Source organism: Mustela erminea, chromosome 7 (assembly GCF_009829155.1).
Source record: "Mustela erminea isolate mMusErm1 chromosome 7, mMusErm1.Pri, whole genome shotgun sequence".
Taxonomy (NCBI): Eukaryota; Metazoa; Chordata; class Mammalia; order Carnivora; family Mustelidae; genus Mustela; species Mustela erminea.
Window position 1 is genome coordinate 128,392,068 of NC_045620.1, and position 24,705 is coordinate 128,416,772.

Below are 24,705 nucleotides of genomic sequence, written 5' to 3' on the forward strand. Positions count from 1 at the left end.
CCGTGGCCATAATCACGGTGTGATTTATTATGTGCTGACGTTTTCTCTTTATGTCTTTAGTCTCATTTAATCCCCATAACAACCTATGGCACAGGTGCTCATGTTAAGGATGGAACAACTGAAGAACAATGCAGCTGGGTAACTTGTCCTGGGTCACACAGGTCATAAATGGCTGGGCAAGAATTTAAATCATTACCCAAGGTCAGGAGTTCTCAGTTCAGGGCACTAGAAAATTTGTTTTTGGAGCAACGCTTATCCTGCAAACCCTAATGTCTTTTCTTTGTTGGAAAGACTCAAATGAAGCCAAGGGCTTCATGATGATCATGGGGCATGGGGGAATGAATCCTGGAAGATTAGGGATTTGGTAGAATCCAGAAAAATTATGAAAGGTCAAGATTTGTTTCATCTATTGGCCCTACTTTTCTTTTTCAGTCCCCTCTTTGGTGAACACGGAGTTCTCTGGTCAAGTTCACTGGGGTCCTGCCAAACCTGGCTGCAAATCTCTGTCTGCCACTTGGGAACTTCCAACAAAGCTCTTAATTCTTCTCTGTTCTAGTGACCTAATCTGCAAGTTGGAGATAATAGCATACATATTTCACAGCAATGGTTCTCAAAGTGTGGTCCTCAATGAAACCCTCAGCATCATCTGGGACCTTGTTCTAAATGCAAATTCTTAAGTCCCACTCCACACCTACTGAATCAGAACCTTTGAAGGTGGAGCCCAACTCTCTGTATTTACAAGTTCTCCAGATGATTCTGATGCATACAAAGACTGACAACCACTGCTTTAGGGGTTATTCTGAGTCTTCAATAAGATTAAGTCTATAAAGAGCTAAGCCTGGCTGGCACACAATTCCAGAAACTGAAAGATCAGGATACTTCAGATTCCTTTAAAAACAGGAAGAACTTTGCATTGATGAGTCATCAACACTTTAGTGTGAACTAGTTTAAAATATTTTGTAGGAAGTATTTGTACAAAGCAGTGAGATTTAGTAGACTTTTTTTTTTCTATCATTAAAGAAAAAAACAGATGGCAGAACTGGGGCTCAAAGAGGTGAATATTTTTCCCAAGGTTACCTGGAGAGAAATCCAGAAATAAAATTCAGACTGACTCTGCACTTGGTTCATTTTCCAGCCCCCACTCTTCTGTTCAGCATTAACTACAAGCACCCTCATGGGAAGGGAATTCATCAAGATCAAGGCCTCCGCACTGGCTCAGGCCAGGCACAGGGACCAACTGAGAACTGGCTGTGTGTTGAAAATCTGATTCTCAGATGCCGAAAGTCTCCTGCCTGAGGAACCGACTAATTGTTCTTGCATCTGCCCTACTTGCTGATGAAGGCAAGAAAGTGTGACCTTCATCTGCAAGGAGGCATTCATCTCTCATTCCTGCTAAAAATAAAAGAATCATTGTAACTAAAATTCATGCAAGGGCCAATTTAAACAGATCTAAATAGGTCACACACTAGAATTCTTTTACGGCGTTAGCCACCTAGTGTTCTCGAGGTGACAAAGCATACGTGCAGGTAAAGGAAGCCCAATCCGTTTTTAGTCTGAGCTGACAAAATTGTGCTGGTGTGGTGTCACTTGTGGCCCCAATTCCTGGGGCAGTGATGCTAGAAGTTGAGAGTCTGTGCTCATTACAGGGTTGAGATGTTTTTCCTCCGTATCAGCAACCGGGCAACAAGCTAGATGGATGGGTTTGGGGTCTCACATGAAAGGAGGAGTTGCTCACTAAGACAGTTGCAATGTCTGACAAAAATTGAGGGAAAGTCCAGAAATACTAGAACATTCTCTCAGCCCTAATGGTGAAGACACCTAGATATCAGAGACGTCTGTGTCTCCTGGTTTCTTGGGTTCTACGAGTAAAGCCAACTTCCAATCAAGAGCTGGAAACTGGCCTAAGCGGTTGGGGAGAGGAGAGAGGATAAGCAAGTGCAAGGGGCTTCAACAGTCAGCCAGTTACAGTCAGGTTAAAAATCCCGTATTATGGGATTCCTATTGTTTTTTGTACCTTGCCATTTGTGTGGGTCTCCCTAAGGACTATCGCTGGGTTCAGTGCAGTCTTCTGAGAGTTCTGGCTTACCTCAGATAAGCTGGCAGGAGCCAGGAGGAACTGTCATGTCCACATTGGTATCTTAGTCTTCTAGAAACCACCTGAAAGGGTCACAAGAGTCAGAGCAACCTGTAGGGGAAGCGAAGCCTCAGGAAGAAAGGTCCTCAACTTTAGAGTTCTGAGTGGTATTTGATTTACGGCAGTGAGCTTCTACAACAGCTAAATCTCTAAATCTGGTGAATAGGCTGAATCCTGGCATATTCTTCATTTTTTAAAAGCATCATTTAATTTCTTTTTTTTAATTGATTTTTTTTTCAGTGCTCCAAAATTCATTGTTTATGCGTAACACCCAGTGCTCCATGCAATATGTGCTCTCCGTAATATCCACCACCAGGCTCACCCAACCCCTCAACCTCTCCCCTCCAAAACCCTCAGTTTGTTTCTCAGAGTCCACAGTCTCTCATGGTTTGTCTCCCCCTCCAATTTTCCCCAACTCCCTCCTCCTCTCCATCTCCCAATGTCCTCCATGTTATTCCCTAAGCTCCACAAGTAAGTGAAACCATATGATAATTTTATGCTTGACTTATTTCACTCAGCATAATCTCCTTCAGTCTGATCCATGTTGATGCAAGAGCTGGGTATTCATTCTTTCTAACTGAGGAGTAATATTCCATTGTATATACAGACCATATCTTCTTTATCCATTTGTCTGTTGAAGTGCATCTTGGCTCTTCCCACAATTTGGCTACTATGGCCATTGCTGCTATGAACATTGGCATACATATGGCTCTTCTTTTTATTACATCTGTATCTTTGGGGTAAATACCAAGCAGTGCAATTGCAGGGTCATAGGGAAGCTCTATTTTTAATTTCTTAAGGAATCTCCACACTGTTTTCCAAAGTGGCTGCACCAACCTGCATTGCCACCGACAGTGTGAGAGGGTTCCCCTTTCTCCACATCCTCTCTAACACATGTTGTTTACTGTCTTGTTAATTTCGGCCATTCTAACTGGTGTAATGTGGTATCTCAATGTGGTTTTGACTTGAATCTCCCTGAGGGCTAATGATGATGAACAATTTTTCATGTTCCTATTAGCCATTTGTATGTCTTCTTTGGAGAAGTGTCTGTTCATGTCTTCTGCCCATTTTTTGATGTGATTATCTGTTTTGTGCATGTTGAGTTTGAGGAGTTCTTTATAGATCTTGAATATCAGCCCTTTTTCTGTAGAGTCATTTGTGAGTATGTTCTCCCATTCCGTGTGTTGCCTCTTTGTTTTGTTGACTGTTTCCTTTGCTGTGCAGCCAGCATTGCCTTGATCCCCAGGCAAAGACCCCACAAACAAGGAAAATTTCAGACCAATATTCCTGATGAATATGGATGCCAAGATTCTCAACAAGATCCTAACAAATATGGTTCCAATACATTAAAATTTTCCAGTACATTAAAAAGATTTTCCACCATGACCAGGTGGGATTTTTCCCTGGGATGCAAGGGTGGTTCAACATTCACAAATCAATCAATATGATAGAACAAATCAATAAGAGAAGAGAGAAGAACTCCATGACCCTCTCTATTGATGCAGAAAAAGCATTTGATAAGATACCACATCTGTTCCTGATTAAAACTATTCAAGATATAGGGACAGAAGAAACATTCCTCATCTTCATAAAATATTTTTATGGAAAAACCCACAACAAAAATCATCCTCAATGGGGAAAGCTGACAGCCTTCCCTGTGAGATCAGGAACATGACAAGGATACCCACTCTTGCCACTCTTGTTCAACATAGCACTAGAAGTCCTAGCAACAGCAATCAGACAATAAAAAGAAGTAAAATGTATTCAAATTGGCAATGAAGAAGTTAAACTCTCTCTCTTTGCAGATGACATGATACTTTATATGGGAAACCCAAAAGACTCCACCCCCAAACTACTAGAACTCATACAGCAATTCAGTAATGTGGCAGGATACAAAATCAACATGCAGAAATCAGTTGCTATCTTATACACTTACAATGAAAATATAGAAAGGAAAATTAGAGAAATGATTCCATTCGCTATAGCACCGAGAGCCATAAGATACCTGGGACTAACCCTAACCAAAGAGTTAAAGATCTGCACTCAAGGAACTACAGAATGCTCAGGAAAGAAATTGAAGACAAAAAAAGATGGGAGAGCATTCCTTGCTCATGGATAAGAAGAATAAACATTGTTAAAATGTCTGTACTGCCTAGAGCAATCTATACTTTCAATGCCATTCTGATCAAAATTCCACTGGCATTTTGCAAAGAGCTGAAACAAACAATTCTAAAATTTGTATGGAACCAGAAGAGACCCTGGATTGCTAAGGAAATGTTGAAAAAGAAAAACAAAACTGGGGGCATCACGTTGCCTGATTTCAAGCTTTACTACAAAGCTGTGATCACCAAGACAGCATGGTACTGGTGCAAAAACAGACACATAGACCAGTGGAAGAGTAGAGAGCCCAGATATGGACCCTCAACACTATGGTCAAATAATCTTCAACAAAGCAGGAAAAAATATCCAGTGGTAAAAAGACAGTCTCTTCAATAAATCGTGCTGGGAAAATTAGACAGCTGCATGTAGAAGAATGAAACTCGACCATTCTCTTACACCATACACAGAGATAAACTCAAAATGAATGAAAGACCTCGATGTGGGACAGGAACCTATCAAAATCCTAGTCACGGACATTATACCAGTGATACACATTCTCTAAGCTTCAACTTCCCCACTGGAAAATAGGAGAATTAATAATAAATGTCCTACCTACAGAGTTATGGTGAGGATGAATAAAAGACACATACATGACATTGCCTACCTATGTCTGGCACAGGCTAAGAGCATCTTTGGTGGGTGAAAGAATAGATTTTCCCTTGTCTAGTGGGGGAGATAACCCTGATTCTGTGAACAACGTACTTTTTACAACTCTGATAAATATTACCTTCAAGAGCTTAGCCTCTGGATTATAATTTAGGTTCTGGCGTTTTCACTTTGAGACATAACATTAAATGTCCTAACTCCAAGAGGACCTTTTAAGGAATGCCTGGATAGGTCACTGCCGGGGGACACACAGCTATAGGTGTGTGGGCCAGAATCTGCATCCACAGCTTTCTCGTGCTTTCCACCACGTCTATATTCTCAAAGTGTGGGCAGAGGACCATCTGTACCAGAAGCACCTGGGAAGCTGGTAAACAATGCAGATTCCAAAAATAATAGAAAGCAGAGTCTCAAACAGATTTATACCCCCATGTTCATAGCAGTGTTGTTCACAATAACCAAAAAAGCAGAAGTAACCCAAGAACCCATCATCATGCGAATGGATAAGCAAATTGCGGTATAGACATGCAATGGAATATTATTCAACATTAAAAGGGAGGAAAATGCTGACACATGGTACAGCACGGACGAGGCTTTGGGACTCTGTGGAGTGAAATAAGCCAATCACAAAGAACAAATACTTAAGATCCACTTATGTGAGGTACCTAGAGTAGCCAGCTACCTAGAGTAGCCAAATACCTAGAGACAGAAAGTAAGATGGTGGCCATCAGAGTCTGGGGGAGGGGAGAAGGGGGAGTTAGTGTGTAATGGGCACTAATTTTCAGTTATTCGAGGTGACAAGAGTTCTGGAGGTGGATGGTAGTGGTGTTTGCACAATGGTATGAGTATGCTTAATGCCACTGAACTGCACACTTAAAAATAGTTAAGTTGGAAAATTTTAAGTTATGTGTATTTTACAATATAAAATAACAATAATTTAAAAAAAAAAAAATCAGATTCTTCAACCCACTCTGGATTCTCAAAATGAGAGCTTCTGGTGGTAGACTCGGGACCTGTCTTAGAAAGTTGTGTAGGTGAGTTGAATGCACACCTAGACGTGAAGGCTTCCACTCTGCCATTTGGTTCAGGCACAGCTTCTGAAAACCAGGACACATACACCCACGCACAGGCAGAGCCACACGTAAGAAACTTACCAAAATGAGTAGAAGAAACCATGGTTTTGTGCTAACCAGAATCATGTGATCCACTTTTCCTTTGTTTGAACCAGGCAAGCTGCTGGATGCCTTTCAGCCCCAACACTCAACAGTTCCCCAATACCTCTAGCATTTTCTGGGTATGTATGTTGGCTCATCTCTCATTCTGGAACAGGATCACTGCCTGGGTTTACTGAGGTCCTACCTTCCCCTCTCCACTAATTAAAACCCCTTTGCCAAACAGGCACTAAGAGAGAGAAACATGTGACTTCTGGGAAGGGGGTACCGGCAGTATTTGCCTCAAAGGCCCCACCCACTCAGTGTGTCTCTGCTTCTTTTCACCAATCCAGCCACTCAAGCTGCCCAGCTCACTTTCTCTGATACCCTGGAACTAGGGCTACAGGATGGAGAGCAGATTGGGTCTGGGGGGAGGGGGTCAGGAGGAGGGTGGCATAGGGAAGGGTAGATGTGAGGTGACTTAGAAAGACACTGTCCCAGGTGAGACTGTGGTGTCTTAGAGTGTGACTGGGAGAAAGAAAGAAAAGTGGAGCTGAGATGTATTTAGAAGATAAAACCATCAGAGTTCTGTCTAGGTTGGGTATTGGATCCAGGACAGCACAGCTGTGTTGGGAATGGTCTGCTTTTTGAGGGGATATAAATGTGTCCCATGGACTAAATATGGGCCACATGGGAAAGAAAGGGCTGGTGAGGAGCCATCTTCACTGAAGAGGTGAAGGGACTCCAGCAGCAAGAAGCCAGAGGTGAACAGTGACATTCTTAGAGGACAGGAAGTCACATATGACTTCCCTCCTTTGCTCCACTGGAAGCTGGCCTCCATCCTTAGGCGCTTTCCAAAAATCACCTCATTAACATGACAAAGACACCCTTATAGCTCTCATCACTTAGAAAAATCCAAGGGTTTGAGGAGCTCTGTGCCAGGAACTGGGTCCAAGACCAAATACTTATTTCTTCTTATAAATCACAGTATCACAACTAGGAAGGAAAATACGGAAAGAGGGAGCATATAGAAATCTTTAGAGCAGTAAGGCTGGTGAACACAGTTAAAGAGGCTAAAGTTTTGAAGGTTAAAGAGAGCTCATTTTTAATGCTTGACGGTATGGAATGAGAATAATCCAAGAGAGAGGAGAATCATTGAAAGAAGTCCCCAAGGAGGTGACAGAACCTAGAGCTTTGGGAGCAAGGCCTGAAGGAGGAATAGGACCACCTGCTAGACAGGAAAGTAGAGATACATACCTAAGAATCCCAGTCAGTGTGTGGATTTAGTGCAAGTCACTGCCCACGGCAGCTGTCTTCTTAATGACATACTTGTCTGTAGTCATTTAGTAAAAGAAGGTTTGGGTTAATGGCAGCAGTGGAAGGAGACTGGCGTAGGATGAGGGTTACAGGAGAAGTGAGGGAGAACATGGCAGGGGCGGGCAGAGCAATGAGGAGAGGTAATTCTTTAGAGAAGGTGTCTGTGGATAGAAAGGGATTGTGTGATAATGGGCTGGCAAAATGAGCTCATGGATATGGTTGGTTGTTTTGTTTCTTTTTTTAAAGATTTTATTTATTTGAGAGAGAGAGGAAAAAAACTCAAAGCGGGAAGAGAGGCATTGGGAGAGGGAGAAGCAGGCTTCTTGATGAGCAGGGAGCCCAACGTCGGGCTCCATCTCGGGACCCTGGGATCATGGCCTGAGCCAAAAGCAGATGCTTAACCAACTGAGCCTTCCAGGTGCCCCTGGTTGGTTGTTTTTAAGGACTATTGTTTTGTGTTAAGATGGGAAAAGCTTGAGCACATTGAAATTTTGATGGGAAGGTCAATTCAAAAAGGAAAGGCCCAAAATATACCTGAGAGAAAAGAGAATGATGTAAGGGCACATTGCCAGCAAGGGCTGTAGAACAGCGGAGGAGGAAGAGGGACACTTCTATGACAACAGGGACGCAGGAGAAAGGATGGGACAAACGCAGATGTGTTTTCAGATTGGAGGAAAGAAGTTGTAGGATTTCCCTCTACAGCTGCTCCAATTTCCCTTTTGAAATAAAAGGAAACATGTTGAGAGTGAGAAGAAAGAAAAATAGGGTTTGAGAAAGCTACACTTTATAGTTCATATTAGCTAACAGAGCATCAAAGTGTTTTCTATAAAACAGAGAACAAGAAAGGGGGGAGGGAGCTCAGGAGGGAGAAAGAGGGATGGAAACCTTGTGGATTTCCTATGATGTATTTTATGTCCAGATGGACCATGAGTGGCATTCACTATGGGGGACTCTATAATGAAACTGAAGAACAGTTCACACCTTCACAAAAGAGCATTTTGTCAGACTATCACATTTTAGTGACAGAAAGGGCCTTGGGGATTTCCTAGTCCAACATCCCAGAAAATTCATGTTGGGACTGGAGAAGTCCCAAGTCTGGGTCATGGTTGAACCAGAATTAATAATACCACATTGCCCACACCCAGACTGCACTGGATGCCCACCCCATGGCCAGACCCTAATAGGCAGGAACTTGTCTACAGCGCATGAGCCGCTGACTGAGGAGAGGTGTTGGCAGGAGGGTGGGCTGGCCTTCTCCCACCCAGACTCTGCCACCAGCTCTTGCAGAATTGCTTCCCCTGGGTTCAGGCAGGAATCCATTAAGCCAATTCTGCTTCTCTCTGCCTCACTGCTGGGTTCAAGAGGTTCCCAGAGTGATTAGCCAAACTAGGAAACCCATGGGACTGGGATTCTGGAGCAGCTTCATTTAATGGGTTCAACTCCATGGTGAAGAAGAAATAGTTGCTAACTGGCCTGGACAATGAGGTTGTGTTCTTTGTATCTCTGCTGTCTTGATAGACATGTCAACCCAGCCTAACTTCTCCACTATGTTGATGTATTATCATCTCCAGGTGCTGTGTGTGCTTCCAGCATGTCTCAGAGGAAGGCTTTCAAAGTTAGACTTGCTGGTATTTGGAATTTGGAGAGAATGGTCCTCAAGTCACAGTGTTTTGACACTTTAATTCACTTTTATATCACATCTTGTATTCCTGGATCCTAAAGGCTCCGGTCTCATTTTGCAGATGGAAGAATTACACCAGGTGACACAAGGAACACCAAAACAATTCCATCATACCCCCGAGGATGTTTATAATCAAGAGGTGTTTCAAATTAAGGCACACAATAGCTTTTATTGTTTTGCACCATGATATGAAGGAACTTTGGCACAAAATAACATTGTGTTCACGAGCTTTTCGGGATTTGTCATTTCTTTTTCATTTTGCCTACTTGCAGTAACTGAGGTTCCCATCGATCACTGTGGAAGGTAATGTCTCAACAGTCATAATTCTGACTTTGAATTCAGCGTGTTCAGAAACCAAGGTCCTGCCATTGTCTCAGAGATGCTGTCAGACAAAGGGAAAAGCCCATATCATTGTCACCAGAGCCTAATGGGGATTCCATCTCTCTGGGAGGTTGGAACATTTTGTTTCCTTCTATGTGATGATAATAACAGCCACGATTATTGTTCTTGGAAATTGAAGGCCTGGGATATGGAACCAAAAAAAAAAAAAAATGACAATGAAAAACCAATATATCATTAACATGCCTTTGGGGAAGCTCCTTTGGCAACTACAAATGCATTATCCAGGACCAGCTTGAAGATAAGAATCAATTTAATTAATTTTAAATGGCTTTGTGCATTGAAAAAGCCAAGGACTAAAGAAAATGGGAAGCTGGTTCAGATGTTTTCTGGAGAGAAGATAGAGCTCAACCGTGTACCCCTGTCAGTAAGCTTAGGGCTGGTTTCAATTCCACAGTCCTTCAAGAATGAAGTGTAAGTGTCACAAGTGTGAAGAGCAGAGTTGGTATTAAAAAATCTGAGTTCAGGGGCACCTGGGTGGCTCAGTGGGTTAAAGCCTCTGCCTCCGGCTCAGGTCATGGTCCCAGGGTCCTGGGATAGAGCCCGGCACCGGGCTCTCTGCTCAGCGGGGAGACTGCTTCCCTCCCTCTCTCTCGGCCTGCCTCTCTGCCTTCTTGTGATCTCTGTCAAATAAATAAATAAAAATTTTAAAAAAAATCTGAGTTCAAACCTTGATTCTGCAATTCATTCATTGGGCAACATAAGCAGGTGTATTAACATTTCTACAGGCTCACTGTATAACTGATGCCAGAATCTTTAATTTAATCTTTTTAAATTAAAAATCTTAAAGGATATTTGATTATAAATATCCTTTAAGGTAGGATATCAGACTCTCCAAAAATTTCCTTGCAATTCTCTTCATGTATCATAGCTATGCTTGTGGTACACCTGGCTTATTTCATGATCTATTCAATCATCTGATCCCATGGTACCTGTCTGATCTGCACAATGCCCACAAGCATGTGGTGGTCGATTGGTGGGTCTATCACAAAGTTACCTTTGTGTCCAAGCTCTATACCTAACCATGGGACTCAAAGGAAGTATAAGCTCCACCTCTGGTCTCTAGGAATTCTCCATCATATCCAAGAGAAGAAATGTGCAAATCCACAGAAAGTGAAATGTCACACAGGGCTATCTGTGCTTCATGCCCTGTGAATGGCACACTTATGGGCCATGGAAGAGAGCAGGGCAAGAGCCAAAAGAGGAAGCTTCCTAGAGAGGAGGGCTAGACCTGTTAAAGGATAGAGCTCTGGTTATTCCCTGCTGACTTAGATGGAAGGACAAAATAAAGTAATAGATAGATGTATTTAACACCTCTAGCCCAGATCCCAGCAGATGGGAAGAGCCCAGTCTTCCCAAATGGGTTCAATCTCTACTGCATTCCTGAAACTATCCAAAACATCCTCCATCACCAAAGAGGGACAATGACATCTGAGCAGCTGTTTGTGTCTGTTCTTCAGAAAGAGCCCTGGTGCTGGGCCAAGGCATATACCACCCCCCCCCAAAACCATAGCCAAAGAACTTGGCTATGAAATTGGCTATGGAATTAGATTGGAGCCCCACCTGTGCATCAAGGTCTGGGTCCTGTGGGCACACTGAACAGCAAACTGAGGGCTTCCAGGTCCCCACAGTCAATCCAAACCAATTCCAGAATCAATTCTTAAACACTTGTGTCTAGCAAGAAGTATTATGATGAATAAATGGATTATTAAGAGATAGTATATGTTTTTAAGTGGTTCATAAGCCAGCATGAATCAGAAAAGTATACATAGAATTACCCTACAGGAACAAATAAGCTAGCAACAAAGAAATGTGTGCTTCTGAAGTTCAGTGAAGAAGCATTTAGATAGAGCATATAGGCAAGATCAGGAGAGATCTCTTGCAGAAGTGGAAATGAGATCTCTGTTTCTATTCCCTCATCCATAATCTGTAGATAATATATGTACCTGTATCATAACATCATTGTAAGAATCAAACAGGTTTCCAATATAAAAAACTAAGGCACATACTATTGATATTAAATATTAATATTAAAAACCTGGCACATGCTGACTACTCATTTACTTATTAACGGAGGATGACCTTGAAGGATGGGTAACATCTTATAGATAAAAATGAGGGATGGGAGAGTTCAGTCTATCATGAAACCAAAGGTAATATTTGTTCTTACTCAACTGCTTATCTCATAATCAGGGAGAAAGGAACCAGAGATGAAAAGGCATCTGCCAGAGATGGGAATGTCAAAGGCCTACCCAGGAAGCTGTAAACATTCTATTGGGAGTAGAACAGAGCTTCACATTGAACAACGAAAGATGAAGCATAGAATCAATTTGGGGAAGGCTTTGAATGCTGGTTTGGAGACTTTGCACAAATTCTTGGCCCCCGCCCATGCTTCCATTACAGAAAATAACCCAGTCATCCATATCTTCTTAATCTGGCAAGCCGTGTAGATGGACCCAATTCTGAGTGTAGCATCACCACTTAGCCATTAGAATGAACACAGTCTTTAGAGCATCAAAATTGAAAGTTTGCAGCAGAGCGAGTCAAAGTTATTGATTAGCGCTTTCTTTTGTGCCGAGTGTCTGCTGGGCTGGACAAGCATTAGCTGCATTTGTCTGAGAAGCCTCGTCTCAGTCTCTCTCAGCAGGATAAGGAATGGGCAGACTGTGCAATCCAAGTGCCAGGAGAATGGCTGGAGATATACACTTTAGCCGTAAGTATAGAGACACATAGCACTTAAAACCAAGTGCAAAACTCCTTTCCAGGCAAACCTACCTTTGCTGGAGGAAAAGAGTAAACACAAGACCCAGCAGCATCACCCAATAGGCAATGAGCCATCAGGTAACAGAAGGATGGGTCCAACATCAACATTCTCAGTGGAAGACCAGGGACAGGAGGTGTCCAGAAAATCAGGAAGTTCTCTAGGAGTCAAGGAAGACATCACAGAGATGGAATAGAGATAGGCAGCAAAAGACCAGGGGGATAAGAAATCTTAGCAACCCATCCCACCCATTTATTTATTAATAACTATTTATTGAGTATCTGTTCTGGGCCAGGCACTGTCCTGGGCAATGAGTATGCTAAAGTCTCTGCCTTTGTGAAGTTTACATTGAAGTCGGGGGACAGAACAAAAATAAAAAGGAACATAAGTATGTGCTCCAATGTCACAAAAGAAGGACTATGAAGGAAACTAAATTTAGGTCAAGGGAATGGAGGCAGGCTCTTATGGACTGAATGGTCAGGGTGGATATATTAGTCTGCTCAGGCTGGGTAACAAATCAACACACACTGAGAGGTTTGAATAAAAGAAATTTGTTTCTCACAGTTCTGGAGACTGGAAGCCCAAGGTCAAGGGGCTGCAGAGATTATTTCTTCCCTGATGTCTTTCCTTGGCTTGTAGATGGCTACTTTCTCACTGTGTCCTCCCATGGTCTTTTCTCTGTGTGTGCACATCCCTGGTGTCTCTTCATCCACAATTTCCTCTTTTTATAAGGGAATTGTTCCAGTCAAATGAAGACCCAGTCTAAGAGCCTCATTTTAACTTAATCACCTCTTGAAAGACTCCTTCTCAAGTATAGCCACATTCAGAGGTCCTGGGTTAGGACTTCAACACATGAATTTGTGGCAGGGAAACAATGCATCCAATAAGAGTGGGTCTTTTTGATGAAGGGACTGAGGTGCCATGATGAATTGAGCTCTGGGACAAGAGAGAACAGCCAATACAAAGAAAGTTCATCATGCTCTAGAAACAGTCAATGAGGTGGGCGTGGCTGGATAAAGTAAGTAAAGAGAAGAGTGGGTGATGACAGTGGCGAGCTGCCCAGGAACCAGATCACATTGGGTTTATGAAGTGAATTGAATAAGGATTTTTTTTTTTAAGATTTTATTTATTTACTTGAGAGAGACAGTGAGAGAGAACATGAACGAGGAGAAGGTCAGAGAGAGAAGCAGACTCCCCATGGAGCTGGGAGCCCGATGCGGGACTCGATCCCGGGACTCCAGGATCATGACCTGAGCCGAAGGCAGTCGTCCAACCAACTGAGCCACCCAGGCGTCCCGAATAAGGATTTTGAAATCTGGGGAAAGATTTGGAGGGATTTGGGAGGTAAGTGACATATTCCAACTTATATTCTAAAATAATTATTCTGGGTTCTGAGTGAGAAATTGACTATAAGAAACTTGAGTGGGAAAAGGGAGATGTACCAGGAGGCTATTATAATTGTCTGGGGAAAAGAGGCTGGTGACTTGGACCAGAGATTACAGGGAGATAGTGCTATTCTTACCCTATCCTTTCTCCAGCCCCTTGTTAGGGGTACAGTCAGGTGTGTGACAAGATAGAGTTGGAGGACAGCTTCCCATCTTTCCCTTCAAGGAGATAAGGACAAGCCAGGGGCCCCTATAGACTTGTCACAGAGTTAAAATGCAGACCACTTACAAAGGACTTGAAATGTGGAATCTTAAAGAAAACCACACTCACTCAATTCCCTAAAGGCCCATCAAGCCTATACAGTTAATGGTGAGTCAGAGGAGGAGCATGAGCTGGGCTTCCCACTGATTTATGGCAGTCCTGGCGATTAAAAAGCCTAACTGAATAAAAATTTCCACAGTTGACTCTCAGTTAGCCACACTTTTGGAGCAGAAAGGTTGTGGATAATCCAAATACCTCCTATTTGTTATTATTGCAATAAATAGTTGTAAAAGGAGATTTCAAAATGAAGCAAACAAGTCTAGCTAGAGTCTTTTCTGCAAGAGGGTCAGGAGGCTGCCAGGGAGGAGGAATTCATACAAGTCCTTGTCAGAGGAACTAGGAACTTTTTTGCCAACTACAAGCCCTCAGCCTAGACTTAACTCCTTCCTCACCAAGATACCTAAATTCTTTGCATTCTTTGCTTCAAAGAAAGGAGCCACTGGATTTGACAAATTTTAAATCCATGATTTGCATATTTTCTCAACCAATCCCAGCTAACCTAGTTTCAATCTGTTTTACTTAGAGGACCTAAGTGAGAATGACACTCATGACGTTTGGCCCTTCTAACTTTGCCCTATCATTGTCTTCCTTGGAACAGAGTCAGCTTTCTACCTGAATCTGTATTTCCTGGATTGCAATTCTAATTGCCCAAAGAAATGTCTGCTTGCTTAAACTTTCAGTGAATTCTTCCTTGGTCGATACAGGCTTCCCCATCCATTCAACATTTTCTCTCTTTCTTACCCTATTTTGTCCAACACAATATATTAAAATTGTTGCTCAAGGCATAAGGAACAGTAAATATTCCTTGTGAGTGAAGATTTCACCCTGAATAATTATTTTTTTCTTTTGGGGGTGGGTGGGTCAGGGCAGGAGAAGAAGAAGGGAGAGAATGTTAAGCAGGCTCCATGCTCAGCACAGAGCCCAAAACAGGGCTCATTCTCAAAATCCTAAGATCACGACCTGAGCAGAAATCAAGAGTTAGATGCTTAACCGACAGCTACCCAGATGTCCCTCATCCTGAATAATTCTGACAGTTCCAGCATTTATATCCCCTTAGACACAGTAATCAACGTAATCTACAATTAAATAGAACCATTTTGTTTTCAAAGCAGTTTAAAAAATATTTTTCCTATGTAGGACTCAGAATTTTAGAGGGACTCCCAATGCCCTTTCACTGTGTTTCTATCAATGGAATTCTTTCTTTTTTTTTTTTTCCTCAAAGATTTTATTTATTTGACAGAGAGAGAAATCACAAGTAGGCAGAAAGGCAGACAGAGAGAGAGGGGGAAGCAGGACCCTGACATCATGACCTGAGCCCAAGGTAGAGGCTTAACCCACTGAGCCACCCAGGCACCCCAATCAATGGAATTCTTATCGAGAGTAAAATTCTTGGCCTTTCTGGAGGAGCATGTACATCTTTGGAGGATGCCATGTGACTGGCCTGGGTGTAGTTAACATTTAAAAGCAATACCCATCCATTTGTGGTATTTCTCTCTTCCCTGCATCTTGAGAATATGAAACCCTAACTGATGTCATAGTTGTCCCATGCGGTCTTGGATGGGAAGTGGGTGGGGAAGGCATTTGGGAGGGAGGATGGTTGCCAACTCAGGCTGGGTTCTCCAGTTCAGCTTCTCCAGTAATAAAGGTGGATATTCATATGTCCGCCTGAATGGTTCCTCTCCCTTAACTGGTCAGTATCCAACATGCTAGGCAATGATCTTAAAATCTGGAGTTGCTAGTCAAAGTTAAGAAAGATAACTTAAAATTCAATCAAAAATAATTTTAATGTCTTCAAACCCCTCAGATCGTGCAGAAAGTTTTGACCCTGAAAATCAAGGAGAAAAAATAAAAATAATTTAAATGGATCAAGCTTGAAAATCTTTTTAATTAGAATAGGAGATGCTTAAATGTCTTAAGGGCTAAAATTGCAAAAATCTCACCTTCATGGAGAGGAAGATTTACTTGAATGGCTAGAAGAATTAAGTCAATTATACTTTTTAAGAAATGAAATTTCTGTGACCAGCTCCTTTAAATTACAGAGGACTTGTTACAGATATAAATAGAGCCCAGGCCTGGACATTGTTGTTAACAAAAAATCTGATCAGTTTTAGGGCCAAAATCTTTTGTTGTACAAACTTATTGCCAGGAGAGGTATGTCCCAAAGTAGCTTAGGATGATGTAATTGTTTAATTAGCATGTAAGTATCTTTAAACCAAGACAACTTAGAACTAATATGTAAATATACAAGAAAATGACATTTTTAACATTTATATATTTAAGAATGACTTTTTTAATTGGCCTATTTTCTCTAAAACTGAACAATTTCCAAGTTTATATTCACAATGTTAGAATATTTAAGAGAGTTCAAATTCACCATAAACATAAGTTTAATTTATTAGATTTTTAAGCTATTTAAGTACTTGGGATGGTTTTATTTCTATTTCAGATAACTGATGTATTTCTAAATGAAACCAGATTATTAAACACATAAATACAGTTTGAAATGCAAAGGAAATTTAATTAGGTTGTTAAAACTCAAACTGATTATTAAATGTGCTAAATATATAAAACATATAATAATATTTGTAAGTAAACTTAAAAGGCTAAAAAGAGAACTAGATTTTTGGATTTGTAACTACAAAAAACTGAGTATTACTATCTGAAACCAGAATTGCTTCTAAATAATGTCTTTTGCACAGAAAAACCAGGTGTGAGGACACAAAACTCACATTAACACATGCTATGAGAAAAGGAAAATGCTGTGGCTTCCTGACCCTTCCAGCCAATATCAACAGGCATCCAGTATCATGGTCAGAGTGTAGGATCTGGGGTCAGGGACTCTCTATAATATGATTTTATAGAAATTCCTTAGTCTCTCTGACTCTGATTCTTTATCTGTAAAAAGGGGCCAAATAACAATAGCTAGATTGTTCTCAAGAGTGAATGAGACAATTGGTATTAAAAAAAAAAAAGAACTTGCTGGGGTACCTGGGTGGATCAGGCAGTTGAGCTTCTGATTCTTGATTTCAGCTCAGGTCATGACCTCATGGTTGACCACATTGGGCTCACTGCTGGCCATGGAGCCTGCTTATGCTTCTCTCTCTCCCCCTCTCCCTCTGCCCCTCTGCTCCCCTACTTGTAAACTCTCTCTGGCTCTCTCTCTGTCTTGCTCTCAAAAAAGTAAAATGAAATAAAATACAATGAAATAATAAAATAAATAATAAAAAAAGAACTTTCTAACTATAGAATTATAAACTCTCTCCCCTCCCCCCTTTCTCACACACGCACACAACCAGTAGTTATTATTGTGTGGCCGGAGGAAGGGACTTCTTGCAGAAAAAGCTAAGGTATGAGAGGAAAACTGAGCAACATCACACTGCAGAGTAATGATATAATCAATACTATTTATTTCATTTCATTGCTACTCTGTATTATTCCAGATATACAATACTACATTTCAGTTTTCCTGGAGGACAAATAATGCTCTGAATTTCAACCAGAGAAAGGCCAAATGGTCACAAGGGTGATTTTGTCATTGCAGTCCCTTTTTCTCAAAGTGTGAGCCTTGGGGTACTTGCAGCATGAACACCTTGTATGCTTGTTAAAATACAGATTCTCCAGACACACTGGAGTCAGACTCCCAGACTGTGGGGTCCAGGCCCTAGTTCTAAGGGTTCCCTGGCTGATTCTGGGGCATATTTTGGTTTGGGAACTACACCTTCAAATAATTAGAATAGATCATTTAAGAAATAACTTATGGCTCCATAAAAGTATAAACATTATACATCCAGGATTAAACAGAGGGTGCTGAGTTCATAGTGGCTTCCTCCCCACCTGTGAAAGTTGCAGACATTCTGTAAATGTCCCTTGCAGATACCTTTCAGCATTCAGGGATCCCTGTGTCTGCCTCCTGCCTTCCTGTCCGGACATGTTGACTTTGTTCTCCATCTTCAGAGTCTATTTCCATATTTACATGCTTTGTTTCTCTGGCCCTTACATTTTGTGTGAGGTAGGCCTCCCAAATGGCTCTGCTCCCAGGTTATGCCTCTCATGCCCTCTCCGCAGGGACCTTCATCCCTTCCTTGGTTCTATTCTATGCAGCCCGAGAAAAGCATCAGGTCCCTACACTGAGCCCAGATTCCCGGAAACACGTTTGCTCCCACTCCAAAATGGAAGGGTATTCACGCAGAATGGTCTCTGGGGCAGCTGCTGTGCTCTGTCCTCTGGGAGACATTCTGATCCTCTAGCAGGGCCTGAATATGCTTTGAAGCTCCGTTCATCCAAGTCTGGCCCATGAACTGGCAACATGAGCATCCCTGGGTCTCGTTAGAATGCAGAAAAGCAGGCTCCTCTCCAGACCTCTAAAATCAGAGTCGGCATCTTAACAAGATCCCTAGGTGATCCATGTGCACATTAAAGCTTGATAAACACTTTTTCTTGGAATGTTAATAAATCTGAGGAGTCCATACTGAATCTTCAAATATTAGCAAGATTCTCAGATCAAATATTTTAGATATTACCGTGCATTATAATGATGACCTGTCGCTCTTGTTGAAGATGCTGAGTCCTGGAATCCTACCTTGGAGATTCTGCTTCCATAGGTTTGGAATCTGCACTTTTAGTACCTCTTCCAGGTATGTCAGCGATCCTCATGGGAAAGAAGAACTGGACTAGAAAGCAGAGAGCAAGAAATGAAGCAGAAGGTCCCCCTAGGAACCAAGCCTAGAGACTCTAACATTGTACCATATGTTCTCTCTGATGAGGAAAGGGCCAGTCCAAGACTCTGTCTAAGGAACACAGAATCATCCTTCAAGCTCCTGAGTTAGTTGTACAATTTCAGAAAGAAGAGAGAGCACGTGAGTGAGCAGGATGGGGGAGGGGGGTAGATGTAAAGAGAGAGGGAGGGAGAGAATCTTAAGCAGCCTCCATGCTCAATACAGAGCCTGAGGGAGGGCTCCAGCTCAAGACACCGAGATCATGACCTGAGCTGAAATCAAGAGTCAGTTGCTCCTGATAGACTAAGCCCCCCAGGTGCCCCTAAACCTAGTAATCCCTTAAAGATTTTTTTTTTTTGCAATAGCATACATGTTTCTATATTAGATACCGTGTATATTGGCCCATAAATGCATTTAAGTGGTCGACATTCAGGTCCACAAAAGCTGAAAAGCTGGTAAGTATTGGGTCTTCTGTTTTTGTCTAACTGACTCCTGTGTATATAAAAGCATGTTGGGTTCCAGTTGTCATAAAAACTGAATTGTCTCTATAGAAGCACACTGATGGACTGGGGTTGAATTATTCCTTTGAAATGAATCCTAGGATATTAAAAAAAAAAATCTATGGTTCTGAATCATATCAAAGCAATTACTCTGATAAATTTAAGATAAACCAAATATCAAAATCTTGTAAAGATTAAGAATGAATGTCTATTTGCTCTTAAATTGTCTGGGAAGAAAAAGGCAAACAAGCATGACATGTTTACTTCTGGAGCAGCTAAGTGTGACCATGCTCAGCATTTCTTACTAATAGGGCCAAGATACAGTTGAAGAAGCTTGGGTTTTATTATCATGAAAACTGTATTTAGAGACTGTTTTGGTAAAAAAATAATCATATTTAACACAAAACATGGACAATGCTTTTGAGTGGATGATAGGCAAAATGCTTTGTTAACAACTTTATTGGGGTATAATTTATATACTAAAAAATTCACTTATTTTAAGTGTGCAATTTAATAATCTTCAAAGAGATTACTCAGTAGTGCAACTGTCATCAAAACCCAGTTTTAGAACATTTCTATCACTACCATAAAATCTTTTGTGCTCATTTACAGTTAATCCGTATTCCCACTCTCAATCCTAGCTAGTACTAATCTAAACTAATTTTCTTCAACTTATTTATTTTGTTTTACAGAGAGTGGGAGCATGAGGTGGGGGAGGGGACAAAGGGAAGTAGGGAATCCTAAGCAGGTTTGAACTGTTTGGAGCCTGATGCGGGGCTCAATTTCATGACCCCAAAGGCATGATCTGAGCCGAAATCAAGAGTTGGATGTGTAACCGACTGAGCCATCCAGGCACCCCTAAGCTAAATTATTTTTTAATGCATTTTTTAAGGTAAATGATACTGTTTTCTCCTGTGTTCCATCAAAGAAATCATCACAGATAGGATGTTAGGAAAAACTACAGGACAGCATTCTACCTACAAAAACAATCAGGATGCTTACACCCAGAATATACCCAAGTATACTGAGAATAACAAATATTTGGCAATCTCTAATTTCAGTGGCTGTATTTAAATCTAAAACAGAATCCATGGGCTGTGATCTAATTTTAGTAGGAACCACAATGCCTGAAAAGACATTTATTAGTAATTAAAACCCAGATGGAGCATAGGCAGGATGATAAGTTTACCTGGAAGAGCAACCTTGGCTCTGGCAAGGTTTGTAATCTATTTTCAAATGGCCCTGAAAAACACTAAGAATACAAGGTTTTTTGCAACAAGGAAAATAAGTAACAACTATATGTCTTCATACAGTGTTTATGCCATTGGTTTACTTAAATATTTGCTTTCTTCAACATACATGTGCTCTGCAAAATTCTAGTGCTTGCTGTGTTGTAGGTGCTGGGATGGAATGATGAACACACTAGATAGTCTCCTGTCTTCACAGAGCGGATGGTTTAACTCTCTGTGATTTGGGAGCTCATGCAAATCAGTAAAAGAAGTACATCTCCATGTTTTAGTAAAATGGCAGCATGGGCCATTGGCCAACCATAAAGTGGGCTTTGGAACCAGAGACCTACCCTGCCACATGCTAGCTTCTTTCACATAATAGGTTAAGACTTTGGAGACCTTGACATAGGAAGAATGAATCTTGCAGTAGGTCAGTTGTCTTTGAGGACCAGAGGGTAGACGAGGGTAGGCAGAATAATGACCTCCCCCAGCATGCCCATGCTCTAACCTATGAATATGTTACCCTATGTGGAAAAAAGGGATTTGCAACTAGATTACAAACCCTGAGAATGGAAAGATTGTAGATTATCTGAGTGAGCCTGAGCTAATAATCACAGAAGTCCTTAAAAGCAGAGAACCTTTCCTGGCTGTAGTCAGAGAGAGACAAGATGGAAGACACAGGATCAGAGAGATACAATGTAAAGGTCAGGCCCATTGTTGCTGGCTGTGAAGATTGAAGAAGTTGCCCATGAACCAGGAAGCCTCTAGCAACCAGAGAAAGCAAGAAAACATATTTTCACATAGAACCTTCCGGAAGGAAAACGATGCTCTCGGCATCCTATTTTGTCCTAATGAGATCCACTTCAAACGTATGAGCTATCAAACAATAAGATGGCAAATTTGTGTTACAACACTAAATTTGTGGTAATTTTTTATGGAAGCCATAAAAAATGAATACATCATATCAGGCAACTTATAAAACATCTCCAAAACCTTCCTTGTAAAATAAGGATGATGGTACTGATAGAATTACGAGGATGATTGGTGTGATAAACTGCAAAATGCCCAGCATTGCTCCAGGTACCTAAAGACCACTTAGAAATAGGCGAAAATGTGTCCACTGAAAAGCTCTAAGAAGGAGACAAAGGAAATACCTCTCACCACACATCATAAGGCTACACTTCGGTCCAGAGCTTGGTTGGTAATGACAAGATATATATGAGCGTGGGCACCTCATGTCCTCTCTCTGGGCTGCAGTTTTTTCCAAATGAGGGTTTTGAATTAGAAGATTGATTTCTAAGGGCACCTCTTGTTCTGACATGAATAAATAATATAAATGAAAAGCCATCAAATTTTTGCATTCAAGTATGAAGAAATAAGATGTTACTATAACGAAGATTTACTTTGATACTCAGACTTCTAGAAGGTCCTCACCTTACCAAAAGGTTGCCAGAGGGTAAGACTTGAGCTGACACATTGCTTCCTCAGCAGTTGCCCCTGGCCTAGAAGAGAAAATATACACTTACAATATTTTATAAGCAAAATGGAAGCAAAATAGTTAAATTTCTACAGTATCCAGCCCTAGCCCCAGCACATGGACTCCCCTGGAGTTAAGATCCCAAGCAAAGCCCTATGAAGACCTTCACAAAAAAATCCCCAGACTTACTTCAGACATTAATCATGATGCTTACAGCATAACAAAGAGATAACAATCCCTTTTCTAGTACTATTTGGAAGGAGCCCCAAATGTCAAAATACTTAACTGTTTTCTATCACAGAGTTCGGCGTGTAAGTAGAAGGAAGTTCTAAGTGTAAGGAGAGGGAGGTTTTGGGGGGAAACAAGGGGAAAAGGAGATGGAGTTTGGGATTTTGCGTGGCAGGAAAAGTTATAACCATGGTGGGTTTCTGGAATACTTCCGCTCAGCTTGTTAAAGGATAAATTAGGACTTTTTCCTTGCCAAGCTGTAGCAATCCCAAAGCTGGAAGCAGTGATCAGGTCTGAATGGAAATGATAGTTTCCCACAGGAGATGGAGCTATTTTGGTACCTCATGTTCATCCCAGGACACTGAGGAATTTGAATTTGGTTTGAAAAATATCCCAGTCTCTGAAGTGGGGTCCCTCTGCTGGGGGTAGGTGTCAGCAGAGTCTGGCCCTTGAATATGCCCTGACCTGGTCCTGGGGGCTTCTGTGTGAGGTCTGATCAGAAGGGAACAGCCTGTTGTTCCGCTAAGCGCAGGGGACTGGACTTTTCCTTCAGTTGCTCTTCTGACTTCTCCCTCCTCTCAGTCTCCAGGGAGCCTTGGACTGGGATGTTCTCAGCCCAGCTGCTCTCAGGCTGTTGGAAAATTAAGTTTTTTAGGGTTTTTCCCTTTCCCTGGGCTAAAATATTAAATTTTTAGCTTGTTGTTGTTTTAGCTTGTTGTTGTTTAGATTGTTGTCTTAGAAAAACAAAACAAAACAAAACTTGGGCTTTTAAACATAATCACAAGAAAGTGGGAAGACAGGGGGTGTTCTTGTTCTTACACATAATTCTTGAGAATATGAACCTGTAAAATTATTTAATGGGCAAGCTGGCAAAGTCAGTTGTATAAATTGTATTTATCTTTTGGCCCAGTGATCCCATTTTCAGGAGTATGTACTAAGGAAGTAATCATAATAAATTTGTTAAGTTATACATAAAGGATATTCATTGCAACATGGTTTATTCTAGTAAAATAAATAACAACAACCTAAATGTTCATTGTCAGGAGATTGGTTAAATACATTTTAGCACTGCTGCACAAATGTAATATTAGTTAGATCTTAAAAATTCAAAATTCTTGTTTATATAATGTGTGTTGATTATATTAATGTTTATGTAAACACCTATACAGAAAGAGATTTGGAAAGATGTTTATAATTTTAATTAAAAAGGCATGTGAGGCAACAGTAAGTATAATAATAAGCTATTTCTATAAGAAACACTTTTATTTCTGTATTAATTAAAATAAGTTTAAAAAGTAGTCTCCTGGGGCACCTGGGTGGCTCAGGTTATGATCCCAGGGTCCCCGGATCGAGCCCCGCATGGGGCTCTCAGCTCAACAGGGAGCCTGCTTCTTCCTCTCTCTCTCTGCCTGCCTCTCTGCCTACTTGTGATCTCTCTCTCCATCAAGTAAATAAATAAAATCTTTAAAAAAAAAAAGTAGTCTCCAAAATGTTAATCGGATTAACAAAAAGTAATAATTACATTGCAATGTCAATTAGAAAAATTATCGTAGTAGTAACAGATGAGTCAGTTACATCACAGCCCTCAGTCCTGGAAGCAGAGTCCGGTTACTGGGCTGGAGGGGCCTTGGGGCAGGGGGTGGGGAGGCCATACAAGTCAAGTCCCCTGAACAAAGTTTAAGAAATAAAGGAGTACAGCAGTTCCCAAAGGAGAGGACGTAAGATGTAAGATGGAGCTTTCGCAACCTGCCAGGGGACGCAAAGGAAGGAGACCGACAAGGCTCCTACCAAGTTTGCAGGCCCAGGGGCTGGTGGAAAGGAAATGGGATAGGGCAGGGCTTGAACTCTCTCAGAGGCAAGAAAGACCAGAAATATTTACAAGACGGGTCGGAGTCTTTTTTGTTCTTATTATATCTCCCAGATGCCTTCACTTTATTTATTTACTTACTTACTTACTTTACATTTTATACTTGTAATCGTGATGGATTCAAAATACCCAGAATTCTTCACCACATCGCCCATCCGGGGATAAAGTCTACGTCACCTCCCACGTGACTCGGAACTTGGCCACGTGACTCACTTTGGCCAATGGGCTGCGAACAATCATGACTCGAGCAGAAACTCGATAGACGCTGACACACCGGCGCTTGTGCTCTTGGAGCTCTCTTCCTTGAGGCGGCCGTGCTGTGAGGAAGAGGATTAGTCCTCCCAAGGACGAACGGCGGAGCAGGGGAAGACCGAGCTGCTCGGGCTGGTAAGCAGCGCCACCCCCCGATATCTGAGTCAGGTCACCTTGAACGAGCCAGTCATTCCATTCCGTTCTTCAGCCGCAGGAGCGAGCCCGGGAGACACCAGCCGAGGAGCCACAAAATCCTAAGCAATAACTTTTGTTTGGAGTTTGAGGTGTTTGGTTACACAGCCACAGATCCCTGCCACAGCGGCCGCTCGTGTTCCTTTTGCAAACTGCAGGCGGTCTCGGTCGTGCTACAGCGTCTCGCCCCGGACGGTAAACACAGAGACTGAATCGGAGCTAGCAGGACTGCGGTCAGGCCGTTAGCCATTGACCACCGTCTCCCCAGCGGGCAACGGAACATCTTCCAGAGCAACGTCCTGCGCAAATCTCAAGAGACGCTTCAAAACGAA

The 24,705-nt window shown here is 41.7% G+C and overlaps 1 long non-coding RNA gene across 3 annotated transcripts; it reads right to left on the minus strand.

Moving 5' to 3' along the window:
• Positions 1 to 15,456: 15,456 nt before the first annotated feature.
• LOC116596158 lies at positions 15,457 to 24,325 on the minus strand. 3 transcript variants are annotated; one of them, XR_004288033.1, is made up of 5 exons: positions 24,019 to 24,325; positions 22,528 to 22,693; positions 21,792 to 21,859; positions 21,512 to 21,671; positions 15,713 to 15,738 (listed from the first exon to the last, which is right to left on the minus strand). It is a non-coding gene; the product is annotated as an uncharacterized LOC116596158 (long non-coding RNA). The 3 variants fall into 3 exon arrangements; XR_004288034.1 differs by having other exon boundaries at positions 15,724 to 15,738; positions 21,519 to 21,671; positions 24,019 to 24,324; XR_004288032.1 differs by lacking the exon at positions 21,512 to 21,671 and having other exon boundaries at positions 15,457 to 15,738; positions 24,019 to 24,316.
• Positions 24,326 to 24,705: the final 380 nt, after the last annotated feature.